This window comes from Setaria italica, chromosome VIII (assembly GCF_000263155.2).
Source record: "Setaria italica strain Yugu1 chromosome VIII, Setaria_italica_v2.0, whole genome shotgun sequence".
Taxonomy (NCBI): domain Eukaryota; kingdom Viridiplantae; phylum Streptophyta; class Magnoliopsida; order Poales; family Poaceae; genus Setaria; species Setaria italica.
This window is the reverse complement of record NC_028457.1, coordinates 19816553-19830623: the sequence shown is the minus strand read 5'-3', so window position 1 is coordinate 19830623 and position 14071 is coordinate 19816553.

The window sequence follows — 14071 nt, the reverse complement described above, 5'->3', positions numbered from 1 at the left end:
CCGCCCCGGCACGCCACCGTGCCGTGCCGGCAAGCTGCCGCGCTGGCCCAAGCGACACGAAACCGAGCCATACCGCCGGCGCTCCTTGACCGGAACCCCCACCCGCCGCCGGGCTATAAAAGGCCACCCCACCGGGTTCCAACCGCCGCACCCCACCGCCCAACTCGCCACCACCGCCGGAATCACCGCCTGTGCCCCGCCGCAAGCCGCCGCCGCCGCCGCAAGCCGCCGGTTCCTCTCCGCCCGAAGGTCGACGCCGCCCGGCCGCTCCTCTCCATTTCCCCCCCAAGGTGAGGGGCAAAACGGGCCCCCCCTCTTCCTCCACCGCCCGCCGCCCCCGGCTCGCCGCCGGCGACGCCCGGCCGGCCGGCCGCCGGCCCACCCTCCCTCTCTCTCTCCATCTCCAAGTTCCTGGAGAAGAAGGAGAAGATTGCCTTTGATTTTAGATCCGACCCCCAAGTTTCCCCAAATTACACATAAGCCCCTCCACTTCCGAAAGAAATTACAAATAGGTCCCTGGTTTATTAAAAATCAGCCCTAAACCTCCATTTAAGCCCCTAATCAATGATTAACCCGTCATTTCATGCGCCAAACTCCCTCCAATTAATCCCAAATTTTACCACGTCATCCTCCAGAATACTTTCGCCGATCTATATCCAAATTTCCCAAAAATAATCCCTCTACCTATTTTCCGTTCGCGTTTCCTGTTCGGAGCTCACGGTTAAAAGTTGTTTTCTCTTTTATTTATTTGTGCGTCTGCTTGTGTGTGCCGTAGATCGCGGATTGCCCGAGGATGAGCCCGAGGAAGAGTTTGATCGCGAGCCCGAGCCCGAGGACCAGTACCGCGAGCCGGAACTCCCGGAAGGCTTTGAAGACGGCAAGTCCAATCTCACCCTTTGATGCATACTTAATACCTAGTTTTTCAAACACAACCTATCGCCCTGTTTTACAAAGTGCATATTATTTCACCGCAAGACATGATTGGATAGCCACCCCTTGATTGTTATGAACATTCCTTGTTGTCCTGTGCTTATCTCTAAATATGACTCGCTCTGTTTAGATGATAGCCGCTGCTAGAACGCTTAGGAAATTATTACTCAACTGCAATCATCATTACAATAGTGTATTCGGGAAATGAATGTGCGTGTGTGTGTGTGTCCACGCAAGAAAGATGGCTTTTGGGTTCGGGGAAAAGGAATGTGTGGACGGGATGGATGGGTGTTCCTTGTGTGGGATGCCACGTTGTTGTGCTCGTACCTTGGTGGTTGAGCAATGTCGGGAGGTATCCATCCGGTCATAATTAAGGACCGAGTTAATGTGTCATCTTGCCTAATTCCACTATCGTGCAACCACTCGACCGTTGTATGGGCAACGGCTTAGCACAAATCCCACTAGCTGGAGGGTTAGTCCTCGGGAGTGCTGGTGAGCAACGGGAACCCGTGGAAAAGGAGTAAGATCTTGGTGACTTAAGTCCCGGTTACGGTCTCCAGAACGAGCCGTGAACCCCTTGGGTGTTCCGTGAGAACTAGCCAGTCTTAGCTAAGGTGGGTAATGGCTTTGTTAGGATCCGTACCGTCACTAAGGTGATTGTGCTACGGTACCCTACTTGTGGGAAAAGTGTACACCCTCTGCAGAGTGAAAACCTATCCGGGTAGCCGTGTCCACGGTATTGGACGAATTACGGCTTGGTCACATAACTAGTGTTTGGGCAAGGATGTCATGAGTGTGTGTGTGTGTGTATGGAATTTCAAAAGAGTCCGGCAGTTGTGCCGAGCGCTATGACGGACGGGGAGTCCGATAGCGATAAAAGTTTGGATCCTTTGTGTAGGATCAACCCCACTCAGTATTTCGGGTATTAAAGGGAACTTTATAAAAACTTTTCCGAAAACGATCCCCTGCATGTGTTAAAAATTAGCTTTTCCGCAAAATAAACCTTAGCCTACCCTTGTTATACTTGTGCATAAACTTGCTTGTATCCCCTCCGTGGATGGGGTTGGACTTGTTGAGTACGTTAGTACTCACCCTTGCTTCATTGCTACAGAGGAAGACCCTGAGTTCGTCGCGGAAGACCTCGAGTAGAGGTTGTGTCCGCACCCGACGCTGCCTGTGGTGTTGCCCTGCCCAAGATGCTGCTGCTGCCGTGTAGTCCCGAGTGCTGTCTTTTGGCAGTCGCTTGGTTAGCCGCCGTTGTCTATTTACTGTTTATCGCTGCGTGGCTTTCACGCCCACTCCCTCGGGAGTTGTACGGTAACTGAATTATCTGTCGAATAAATGTGTTATCAGCCTCCTGGGACTGATATTTGTATCACATTTAGTCTCTACTTATGTGGGGACGCTTCAACGGCACGGGCCCCGGCGGCGAGCCGCGCGGCGGCGGCGGGGGTGCGGACGAGCACGCGCACGTGAGGGACGACGTCGACGCCGGCGCGGCGGTGGAGCCACAAGAGGAGCGCGACGGCGGGCTCGTGCTGGATGGGAGGGGCCACGGTGGCGGGCTCGCGTTGGATGGGAGGGGACATGGTGGCGCAGCCGATGGGAAGGATGGGGCCCCGACGGCCGACGGCGTGAGGGAGGGGCTCGTGCGGCACGCGGCGGTCGGCGGGGCTAGGCGACCGGGTGGGGCTAGGGCGGCTGACAGCGGGGCTGAGGCCGCCGGCGGCCGCCGGTCGGGGTGGCGGTGGCCGAAACCCTAGCGACTGTCGTGCTCAGGAGAAAGAGGAGTCGGGAGGGAGGAAACAGAAGAGGCGCAGGACGAAGGAAACAGAGGCACGGGGGAGTCTCGGAGGAAAAGAACAAACCGTTTTTTTAATCAGTGGTATTGGTGGGTAATTACCCACCAACTCCACAAGGTGGTTCAAAAGAGGTGGGTCTGGAGCAGCAAAAAGATGCTCCAAAACTCCACCCCCATTTGCACTACAGCTCTATAAAGTTGGCAACTCCATAAAGTTTTGGAGCTATGATGTTTGGCTGGATTTTATACCGGAGTTGCTGAAGTTATAGAGTGGAGCTATGCCAAGTAGGCTCTTAGGTCCTGTTTCGCATGGCTCCAACTCCGAGTAGAGCTGCTCCACTCCAGAACTTCTGGTGGAGCTAGCTCCACTCCAGAACTAAAATGGTGTGTTTGGCTAGATGGGTGCTCTCATCTCCAAAAAAGATCGATTTCAGTGTGTATTGCCATTGTTGCCCCCAATTCAGGCCCCACTTGTCATCCTCTATATCCCATCTTCTTCTCCTGCCACACTCTGCTCGGTGTTGTCCACGTCAAGCTCCGCAGCGGGGCTTGGGTGGCAGGCTGAGCGGTGACGGGGGCGGCCGGCGGTAGGGCTGGGTGGCCACGGGGACGGGTCGGTGACGGGCGGCGGGGCGGCGACGGGGGCGGGCGGCGATGGGCGGCAGGGTGACGGTGATCGCGGATCCCACCTGACCGGGCGGGCGATGGGGCCGGGGCGGCGATGGGCGGCGGGACGGGGCGGCGAGGGGGGCGGGGCGGGGCTAGGCGGCAGGTGGGGCTCGGCGACGGGCGGCGGGGCTAGGCGGGCAGGCGGACGCGCGGTGGGGAAATAAGGCGCGGGTGGGAGCTCGGGAGGAACAAAATGAAATATTTTTTTGCGTAACCAGTGGTATTGGTGGGTAATTACCCACCAACTCCACGAGGAGGTTCGAAAGAGAGAGTTTTGGAGCAGCAAAAGAGGTGCTTCAAAACTTCACCTCCATTTGCACTACAGCTCCATGAAGTTGGCTGCTCTATGGAGTTTTGGAGTTAAGTTGTTTGGCTGGATTTTTTGATGGAGTTACTGGAGTTCTGGAGTGGAGCCATGCCAAACAGGCCCTTAGTTACCTGACTTTATGACTCCAGTTGTAAGGTACGTCCAATGGTAATTAACATGCTGTCTATATGTTGCCATCATGCCATGCCATGTTCTTGTTCCTACTTGGATTCAATTTAATAAGGGGAGAGTCCTGCTGTCACCTTGCGAGGGGACGGCAGGGGCTCGTGCTGCGGTGAAAATCGACAGCCCTTTTGACCCGTTGTGCGCTTCCTTTCCGCCGGACGCTGGATCACTTTAATCTTGTGCGGATGACACACAATTCCTCTCCTACACGCGCAAATGGAAAGGAGGGGGACCCGTGAAGCTCACCTGCGATACACGGCGCCGCTATCGCCATGGGCCGCTGGGAGCTGGCCTCCGCGCCGCGCCGTCATTGGGCGGAACCTCCCGCATCGCACTGCCCTCCGGGACGCCAGGCGCTGACGACCTCCGAGCCGCCCGCCAGGCCTCCGTGCTGCATGCTGGCTGTCGAGCGGAGGTCCTCGCGCTGGCCATACAGATATGAGAGAAACAGGATAGAGGGAAGAGAGGAGAGATGGAGGAAGAACAAAAAATACGAAGAGAATGTTACAGCCGTTCATCTAGGTGCTTAATATGTGACAATATGGCCCTCAAATGAAATATGAATCGCAAAGAGATCCTTTTAGTAGGCAACGAGGACATAAAATAAATGAAAAGTTATATAGCTGCTCTCCTAAATTATTTATATATTCCAAATATCCATTAATATGAATATATATTACATTTGTGGTTCTCAAATAAATTCATATGATATATATGATTCCATTATTCATTTTCTCGAGCAACAAAACAACGTACAAAGATCAAATGTATACCTCATCACCTTAAGTTACGTGCCACTGCATAATTAAATAGTATGTAGACAGTTGTATAAGTTGTTAGTTGCGCTATCTGTGTAGGATGTTCAAAGTAGCGGACAGTAACCGTCTAAATCATGAAACATGCTAAGACTTCTGTCTAACGTTATTCGATGCTATTTCGATTTTCGAGGTGCCGCAAGGTAAAACTGGAGAATGACTTTCATGGTCCTTCTAGACTTCTCGGGTCATGTTTAGTTTACTCAGCATTATGCAAACAGAAGATTTCCCATCACATCAAACTTGCGGTACATGCATGGAGTACTGAATGTAGACGAAATTAAAAACTAATTGCACAGTTTTGTTGTACTTTGCGAGACGAATCTTTTGAGCCTAATTAGTCAATATTTGGACAATAATTCACAAATACAAACGAAACGCTACAGTGTTGTTATAGTAATTTTGGTTGCTCAAAGTTGGGCAACTAACGCAGGCAAGCCTAACCTTGCCCGGCAAAGCGAGGCTAGGTAGATGAGCAAGCATACCAAACGTGCCCTAAATAAGACCTCGGTTCTGGTAGACATTACAGGATGCCTTGTTTGAAGGCGCCAAGTATTGGGACACTCTCTACCGTTTAGGTGTAACCATTTATCCTGATTCAATTATCTGCTCATCTACCCTTATGAAAGCTTGTGGGGGTCGGCACGCAGTTAGAGCGTCCATGCTAGTAAAAAAAATTCCACTGTCCGATTCAAATTCTACGGCATTCCTTTCTTCCGTTCCGCTGTCGCTCAGCTGCCCAAAAATATCTCGTGGCTCCCTCGCGAAACTTCGGACGCCGCCGCCACGTCGTCAATCTCTAATAAAAAAAGGGAGTGTCTAAGGTTCACTTGGGTGAAATAAGAGCACATCTCACCTAACTGCTTTGAGCCATCTGATTTGCATCGGATGGCCGGCGCCCAACCTTTTCTTCTATAGTTCTACCGCCTGCCGCCCAGTCCTTCCCTCATCCTGCCGTCACAGGCTGGCATTACTAGAGAATAGACCTTCCACTCAACGTTTCTAGTCCCGATCATTTTGACTCGAGACTAAAGGAGCTCGAGTCCCGGTTGTTAATATCAACCGGAACTAAAGAGCGCCCTTTAGTCCCAGTTGTAACGGCTAGTGGGACGAGAGAATCTGGTGGGGCTTTTAGTCCCGGTTCAAAATACCAACATGGACTAAGGCCTCCCCCTTTAGTCCTTATTAGAATTACCAACCGGGACTAAATGGAAAGTCTTTAGTCCCGGTTGATGTTACCAACTGGGACTAAATGTTTCATCTATAAAAGTCAGCTCCTTACTCCCTGAGCCCGAGCCACTTAGACTGAGAGCTTGAGATCCTTCTCCATGGCGAGGAAGCAAGCTTAGGAGGTGCTGCCCGATTTTTTCCCCTCATTTTCATGGGAACTTCACTCATTCAAAGTGTTGTCAAAGTTAGTTACTTTATCCTCCCTTCATTTATTGTTATTATGCTTTGTTTTATAATTTAGAGATAGAGAAAAATGAGTTTGTTTAGAACGGGGAGAATGGAGAGGATTTTTTATTTATACATGTTTTTGAGCTATATTATATATGATTCATATTAGATAAATATCTTAATCAATATTAGGTATGAGAAAAAATAGAGTAAATGTGTTTTTAATATTTAGTGATTGCACTAAAATTGAGGTAAATAAATTATAGGTGTAAGAAATATAATTTGGTCATTGCTACAATTTTTTGGATAGTTTGCATGTTAAATTAGAGTGACATGAAAATTATACCGGTCAACTTAATGCTATAATTGTGAAACAGGATAATAAAGATACACTAAATACTACAGACGCTCCATAGTGGACTTCACGGAGTCAAGAATCCAAAAATAATGGTCGAACATAAGAACTTCGTGTTGGAGGTATGCCCTAGAGGCAATCATAGAGATGATGATATTCCATCTGTATCCATGATTTGTATGTTGTGTTCATTGAATATCCATTGAAGGCTACTTGAATTGATTTGCAATTATGTGAATTGTATGTGAAACTCTTTACTTGTATGGTTATTCTAAAGTTGTCCCTAGTCGGAGTCCATGTGAGGACACACATGAATATTATACTAGCACATGTATTAGTTGATGACTATGTTTCACAAGTCATGGACATGGAGATGTTGAACTAATAATGTGGACACATGTGGAGACATGTGCTAGGACTGACCCAATACGAGAAGTAGTTCTCTCTTTAAACAACATATACGCTTTGTCCTTAGACCTGAAATTGTCGCATGTATTCTAGATGTGGATCGACCTACTTAGGGGCTATCAAACGCTACGCCGTAACAGGGTAGTTATAAAGGTAGCTTTCGGGTTTGTCAAGAAGCATGCTATGAGACATGGTCAGTCAAGATGGGATTTGCCCCTCTCTGATTGAGAGTGATATCTCTGGGCCCCTCGAGTGATCGGATCCGAAAATGCATGGCCATGCTACGTACGGTTAAGAGTTAACCTACAAAGGGATTCCGAATCACAGGATCGAGAAAGAGCGGTCGGCTTGAAGCTAGACCAAATATCGTGAGGCAAAGGGAATAGCATGTATATTATGTTGTGATGGTTCATCTGATATGATCTTCGTGTGCGTATAGGAGTTGGCACGTCTTGCTAGAGGTCGCTACCGACTATTGGGCCGAGTAGGAGTACTCGGGCCATGGCTATACGTATCCGAACCCATAGGGTCGCACACTTAAGGGGCTGGAAGCCCAATTCGGATCTGATCCGAGTTGGATTAGGTTTAGGAGTACTAATGGGCCTCGGATCCAGAGGCCCATCAGGAACCTCTATAAATAGAGGGGTGGGGGCGCCCTAGGGTTTACACCTTTTTTTGGCGAAACACATCTGCCGCGCCTCCCACGCCCTCGCCTGTTGCAACTCGCGGATCTAGCAGTCCGGCTTGCGACGCTTCCTCCCTGCACGTGTGGATACCTTGGAGGTGTTGCGCCTGCAGCACTTGGACGAGCCATCGACGAGCCGCTGACGAGCCACGACGAGCCGATGGCGAGCCGCGGCACCGGAGGCGATCTTGCTGCACGTGGACGATCTGCTGAGGAGCTGCTGGACGTGACGTTGATCGACTACGTACGACTACGTGATCGTCTTCACTGCATCGACGCATATCTACATCTTCCGCACCAGTAGTGCGTCGAGTGGTAATCCCGTGATCCTTATACGGCAGTTCTTCCTGGTTATACGCGGTAGAAATTTTGATTTGCGCTAGTGTAGCCTACCTCGTATCCCATCACTTCGAGTCCACAAACTTGGGCTGAATATCATAAAAGAATCTCGAAATAGTTTTCCAAACACCTTTTGGAGCCACATTGTGGCGGATTTGCCCCAAATTAACTTGGCTAAAGTGTACTTACTTGACCTAACACATGAACTTACACTTTAATCAAGCTAACTCGGTAGTCCGTCAGGTTATACTCGATAAACCACTTAATTCCGGATCGAACAAAGCATGCTCACACGAAGGTGAGAGTCCTAGAGATTACAACATTCCATCCATATTAAACATAGTACGATAATTTATTACATTAGAGTTTTGAAATTCAGACAAGTTTGCAAGATGTTCAACAGCAGAAGATAAAATTCAAGCGGAAGCTGAATATCGACACAATTATATCATGGCGAAGCTAACCATGACATCAAACACCACGATCCTCGCCGACCGAGGATAGGTCCCAAACAAGTCAACACCGGCAACCACACCTAAAAAAGATAGCCACAAGCAAGGCTGGGTATACTAATACTCAACAAGGCCCGTCAGGTGATAACTACTCCACCGACTCTTAGACATGCAGGCTTTTTGGTTGTGGGTTTGTTTTTGCCAAAAGCGACTAAAGTTAGTCCTTACTTTCAAGTTTTAGACATGCAGATTTTAGTACATAGTTTAGCCAGCCAGATGGTATGTACAGAACTTATGAAGCTTCAGAATAAAGAACATTTATCAAGAGCATACAGCTAAATGATTGTTTTAACCAGTCTAAGTAAGAACCTAATCTAGTCAAGCAAGGTGATCAAACAATTAAGTTCAAGCATCAAGATTATCATCATTCTGTTCCACTTCTTACTCAGTGCAGCATAGCAATCAAGTAGTCCCAAATTTTAAGCGGCAGATGATTCGAATCGAGTTTATTAACCATGCATGGCGAACCTAACCTCACGACATCCGTGTACCACACCAGGTTCACTTCATTTGTTAGCCGTCCCCATCAATCCCTAGGAACGTGTCAGGCCCTTGGCATACAAGGCCCCACAGTCCCGAACGGACAGAGGATCAGAGCCGCTCAGTAGAAACTGGCGCGAGCAAGAGGATCGGCGCCTTTCAGTGTGTGATCGGATGGGGGGCAGAGTTGACCGGTATGATCGGCCAAGGGGCAAAATTAAACAGTATGATCGGCCGGGGGGCAGGATTGACCAGCACAAGCGACCGGGGGGTAGAGTCAGCGCACACGATCGGCTAGAGGAGATGGCCGATGCCAGGGTGTCAGATGAAAACCCCTAGGACGGGAGCCGGACTAGGAGTGCGCCAAACCGCCGGCCAAACCGGTGAACCCCAGGTGGTACGACAAGAAGGTCAAGGTCAAGCAATTCTCCCAAGGAGATTTGGTATGGAAGTTGGTGTTGCCGATATGGTATAAGGATCCCAAGTTCGGTAAATGGTCACCCACTTGGGAAGGGCCGTATAAAATCGGCCGATGCGCTCCGGGAAATGCATATATACTAGAAACGATCGAAGGAGAGGAGTTCACAAGGGCCTTGAACGGAAGATATCTAAAAAGGTACTATCCTAGTATATGGGTCGATGCATAACTAATGATGGAATGTATCAAGATGGCGCGACCAACTCCTATTAGATCTTATAGCCGATGCAAAGATAACATCACCTTAAGAACAAAACATTCATCAGATCTAGCCGATTTATTATTCGGTACGAACGACAGGGTACATGGCCGACACGGTACAAGTCGCCCTTAGCACAAAAAGTACCAACACATCTATTGACCACGCTTTTTCTTAATCTCCCTCTCTACTCGACCTAATTCTATCAAAAGGCGGATGCTCTTTTCCTCCAAGTCCTTCATCGCGGCTTCAACCTCAACTTGACGAGGAAGAGGGTGGCTCCGGTCAAGTGGTGGTTGAGACGTTCCCGCTGCAGCGTCTTCGAGGGTGACTGGGCGAGGGAGTGGATGACTCCTTTCAATTGGCGGCCGCCTGGAGCAGTTGGCATCAATGTGATCCCAGATCTTCTGGACTTCAGTAGGAACGTGATCCCTGAGTTCTTTGCGATGAGCTCTGATCAAATCCTTGTCCGCCTGCGACAACGGTTCATCGGAGTGCATGATCACGATCGCCCGTTCCAGTTCAGGACTAAGGCGTCTCGGCTGAAAATCAATAAATAACCGCTCTACGTCAGATCGATCAAAATGTTAGACGGGGGAATGGAGGATGGAGGAAGATTTCATACCTGGTTGACGGAAAAGGAGGAGAAGGAGGAAGACGAAGAAGACATCTTGGTGGATAGTCTGACGGTATGAACTACTAGAGGAGAAGAGGACGAACGACGCGAATGCCCTTGGAAATAATACAGGGCCGCATACTTATAGAAGGAAAAGGGGCGAGAGTTTGGTAAGACGCGTCCCATCGGAGTGAAAGGGATAATAAATGAAAGACTGCCACGAAGGACGGGTCAGGATTGGATCCACGTGTCAACAGTTAAAAGACATTAATGTTTTTACAGAGCGGCCAATACTTTTACAATTCATCCAAGGAGAGCATTAATAGCCGCAATCGCTCGCCGCCTAACCTGATCGGCCGAGTCTAAAGTTCTCTGGTCGTCATCAGCCGATCCAGGGACTTCTGGCATATGACGATGGATTTTTATTGCTTCGTGGGCCAGGTACTACCTCTCTTGCTTCAGCTCGGCGATGACAGAAGGGAGATCTTGGAGTCTTTTCTCTTCAATGGCTATATCCTTGGTCACCTGCTCCATCTCCTTGGTGAGCTCTGCCATTCGGCGTTTAAGGTGATCTATAGCACCAACAATATCCGGGCGGGAGCTTTCGAGGAAATTGATTCGATGATGTACCTCTTGGGCTCGATGTTTGTAGGAATCTTCCTCCTCGCGAGCTTTAGCTAGCTTGGCGCGATCGGCCATGTGGCGCAAAGCTTTGAACACTAGGATCCGCATTGATTCAATGTATGTGGCATGCGCCAGAGCTTCTTCTGCCTCCTCAGGAACTCGGCCTCTGATTTCGCTAAGAAGTTGCCGAATCGGCGAGGCGTCTTCCACCAATCGGCCGATGTCATCTTGGAGGAGGGTCCGTATGCTCTCAAGATTGGCACGGACGTCATATCGAGCTCAGTGTGAGTTGACGCGAAACAACCTCCTCATCATTAGAAAGTGTGACCGCGAAGGAGAAAAGACTATTGTTAGGGGTATCTTGTTCCTGCGAAAGAGTAAAAATAATAAATACAGATTAGCTGACGGCAATGGGAAGTCGGCCGATTTGGGTGATAAGTCTCTTACCTCCTTGAGGCGGATTTCTTCTGCTTGCGCTGGCGGGAGTGCTGCCCTTGGTTTGGGAACTCGTGCAACCGGTTCATCAGAGGAGGAAGATTCGATGATTATTGGTGCCCTGCTTGGACCGGCCTCCTGGAAAGGTACGAGGAGCAAATTCTTATGAGTATAATGCAGATGATTAAGTCTGATGATATGTGATGGTTGCTATACCTCCATGGGTCGCCCGACCGATGGCTGTTGAAAAGGTACAATTGATGTGCCAAGGGTAGCCTACATCAGAGTCGGTCAAGTTTTTGATTAAGTATAAAAAATTAAAATAAAAGATTCTCTACCTCGATGGGAGGAATTACTACTCCGATTTCTGCTTGGGGTGTGGCCGATTGCTGCGGGGATTGCACTGGGGCAACTTGCGTGGCCTGACAAAAAGAAGTTAATATTGACAAGATACTTAGAAAGATATGAATACGAGGTTACCTGAACAACTTTTACTAGCAATGATGCAGCAGCCGCTCCAGCTTCTACAGCAGCTTGGGGGTCAACTTCTTCAATGACCGGAAGAATCGGTGCAGCTAAAGATTCAGCCGATGCCGCCGCCGACTGATCGGCCGATTCCGTACGGGCACGCACTCGCCGGCTCGTCTTCTTTAAGGTTTTCTTCGGCGTCTGTTTCAGTCGGCCGGTGGTGATGTCATCAATAGTTGGGGCATGATAGCCGATGAGTGGGAATGGTGTGTATTGGTGGCGATTCTCTATCAGCCTACCACTCTGGCTGCGCGTTTGAGGAAGCTGACTCTCAGACTATAAAAGGAAATAAGAGTTAGTGGCAAATTTGTAGCATAAAAAGGAAACGGCATGGAAATCGGCTGAGTAAAGAGCAGTACCGCTGCATTTGGGTCAATGTTGTCAGGGTCCAGAATGTTGCAGTATATCGCGGGAGATGCACAAAAGAGATGCTATTTCCATTCTGCCCACCATAGTTTGAACTGTTGGATAGCAAAAGGTGCCACTATCCAATTGGTCAGGTCAATGGTGCTGGAATCAGGCACTCGATCACACAGCTGACTGGAATCAAGACCCTTGGTAAGCTCATCTCGGAATTTTGCACGACCGGCAAATAAGACTTGAATCGGCAGCTGACCAAGGCCGAATTGCCGTGCCGCAACTGAAGGATTGTAAAATTCATAAGTGGGCAAATCGTTCCCGGAGAAGAAGTTCGCTGGCAAAATCCCTAGCTTGATCAAGGCGTCCGTGAGATTGTTGTCAAATGTGTTGGATGTTGAGTCATAACAAAATGGAAGCTCAAAAAGTGGTTCTGTCCTCTGATACGGGTACCAGCTGGTGGTTTCTTCACTAAAGCCGTTGTAAAAACATCTGAAGTATTCGGCTACTTTGGTGGCGGTGAGCTAGCAACCAGGGAAGACTGACGCTGCTTCACCAAAAGAGGTGCATCGGCGTCGTACGGTGGGGTTTTCCTCTGACTCGATATTGGGGAATGTCATGACCTCTATCCGCTGCTGTGAGATCTTGCTCATATACAAATTAAGCTAGAGGGTGATGAACCACCAGGGACCACCAGGGTTACCAATCGGTTCTCTCTTTGACAGCTTGATGCTGATTTGGTGCATCATGTGGTAGGCCGATCCCAATAGGTGTTTTCCTAAAGGAACGCTTGCTCCTTTTGATAGAGCTTCGGCCAGGGCTTGTGTATTGGAAGAAGGACTAACAGCCCTACCGCAGAAAAGATGTTTCTCTAGCCACATCATTAAGAAGGCCATGTATTCTCTATCTTGAATTGTCCCGATCCTCTTGTTCATGTTGATGTACCCCTTCCACCCGCCGACTCCTTTTGTTTCTAGCCGATGGGATGGCTTGACCAGATAATTGAAAGGAGTATCGGGGGAAGAAATGTCAAGGCCGGTCAACATTACAACATTGGCCAGAGTTGGGGTCATGGGTCCGTGCCTGAAGAGGAATGCGTTGAGGGCATTCGACAAGAAGTAGGAGGCTGCTATCACCAAGGGTTTGTTTCTCTCCATCTGGGACAAAGAAAGGTTGATGCACTGGCCGATTTTCTTTTCATCACATTGAACTCTCTTAGAGTTGGCCATTCTTTGGTACCACTCTTTCCAGCCGGGGGTTTCATTCGACCAAGATCTAAAGGTGCCCGACCACTGGTCCAAATCCATAGGTGATTGCTTGAATGGGATTCTATGGGTTTCTAAGTTAATTAGATCGGTTGGATCTGGGTTCCCTATAGGACCTAGGCAGATGAGGCCAGGGGCTTCGGAAAGGCGGATGGTGATTTGGTGTCTGACTGCCTAAAAAAGGTAAAAAAGGAAGAACTAAGAATGGATCTAAAGGGGTGCATAGGCGGTAAAAAAGGAAAAGTTTTGGATGCTTACCTCGGGGATGAAGCTCATTGTTGCTGATGGGATCGCCGGCGGAACCGCTGTTGCCGATGAAGTTGCTGGTGGAGCCTCTGCTGCTGATGGAGCTGCTGCCGCCACTGATGGAGCTGCCGACGGAGCCTCCGCTGCTGGTGGAGTCGCTGATGGTGCCGCCATTGAGGAGATCAAACGGAATGCAGATGAAAAGGAAGATCGCCGGAGAATACGGTTGGAAGCTAAAAGGATGCTGGGAGAAGATGGAAACTAATGCGCCGGAAAGGAAGTTACTAGGCTTGTGAAGAAGTGGCAGGGCATGCCAGTATTTAAAGATGGTCTGAGAGAAGGGGTAAATGCAGGATTTTTACCGCGTCGTCTACACGAATTTCAGGGGAACGGTTATCTCAGGCGCCCATTTCGAAAAGATTGCAATCAAGGTAGAAG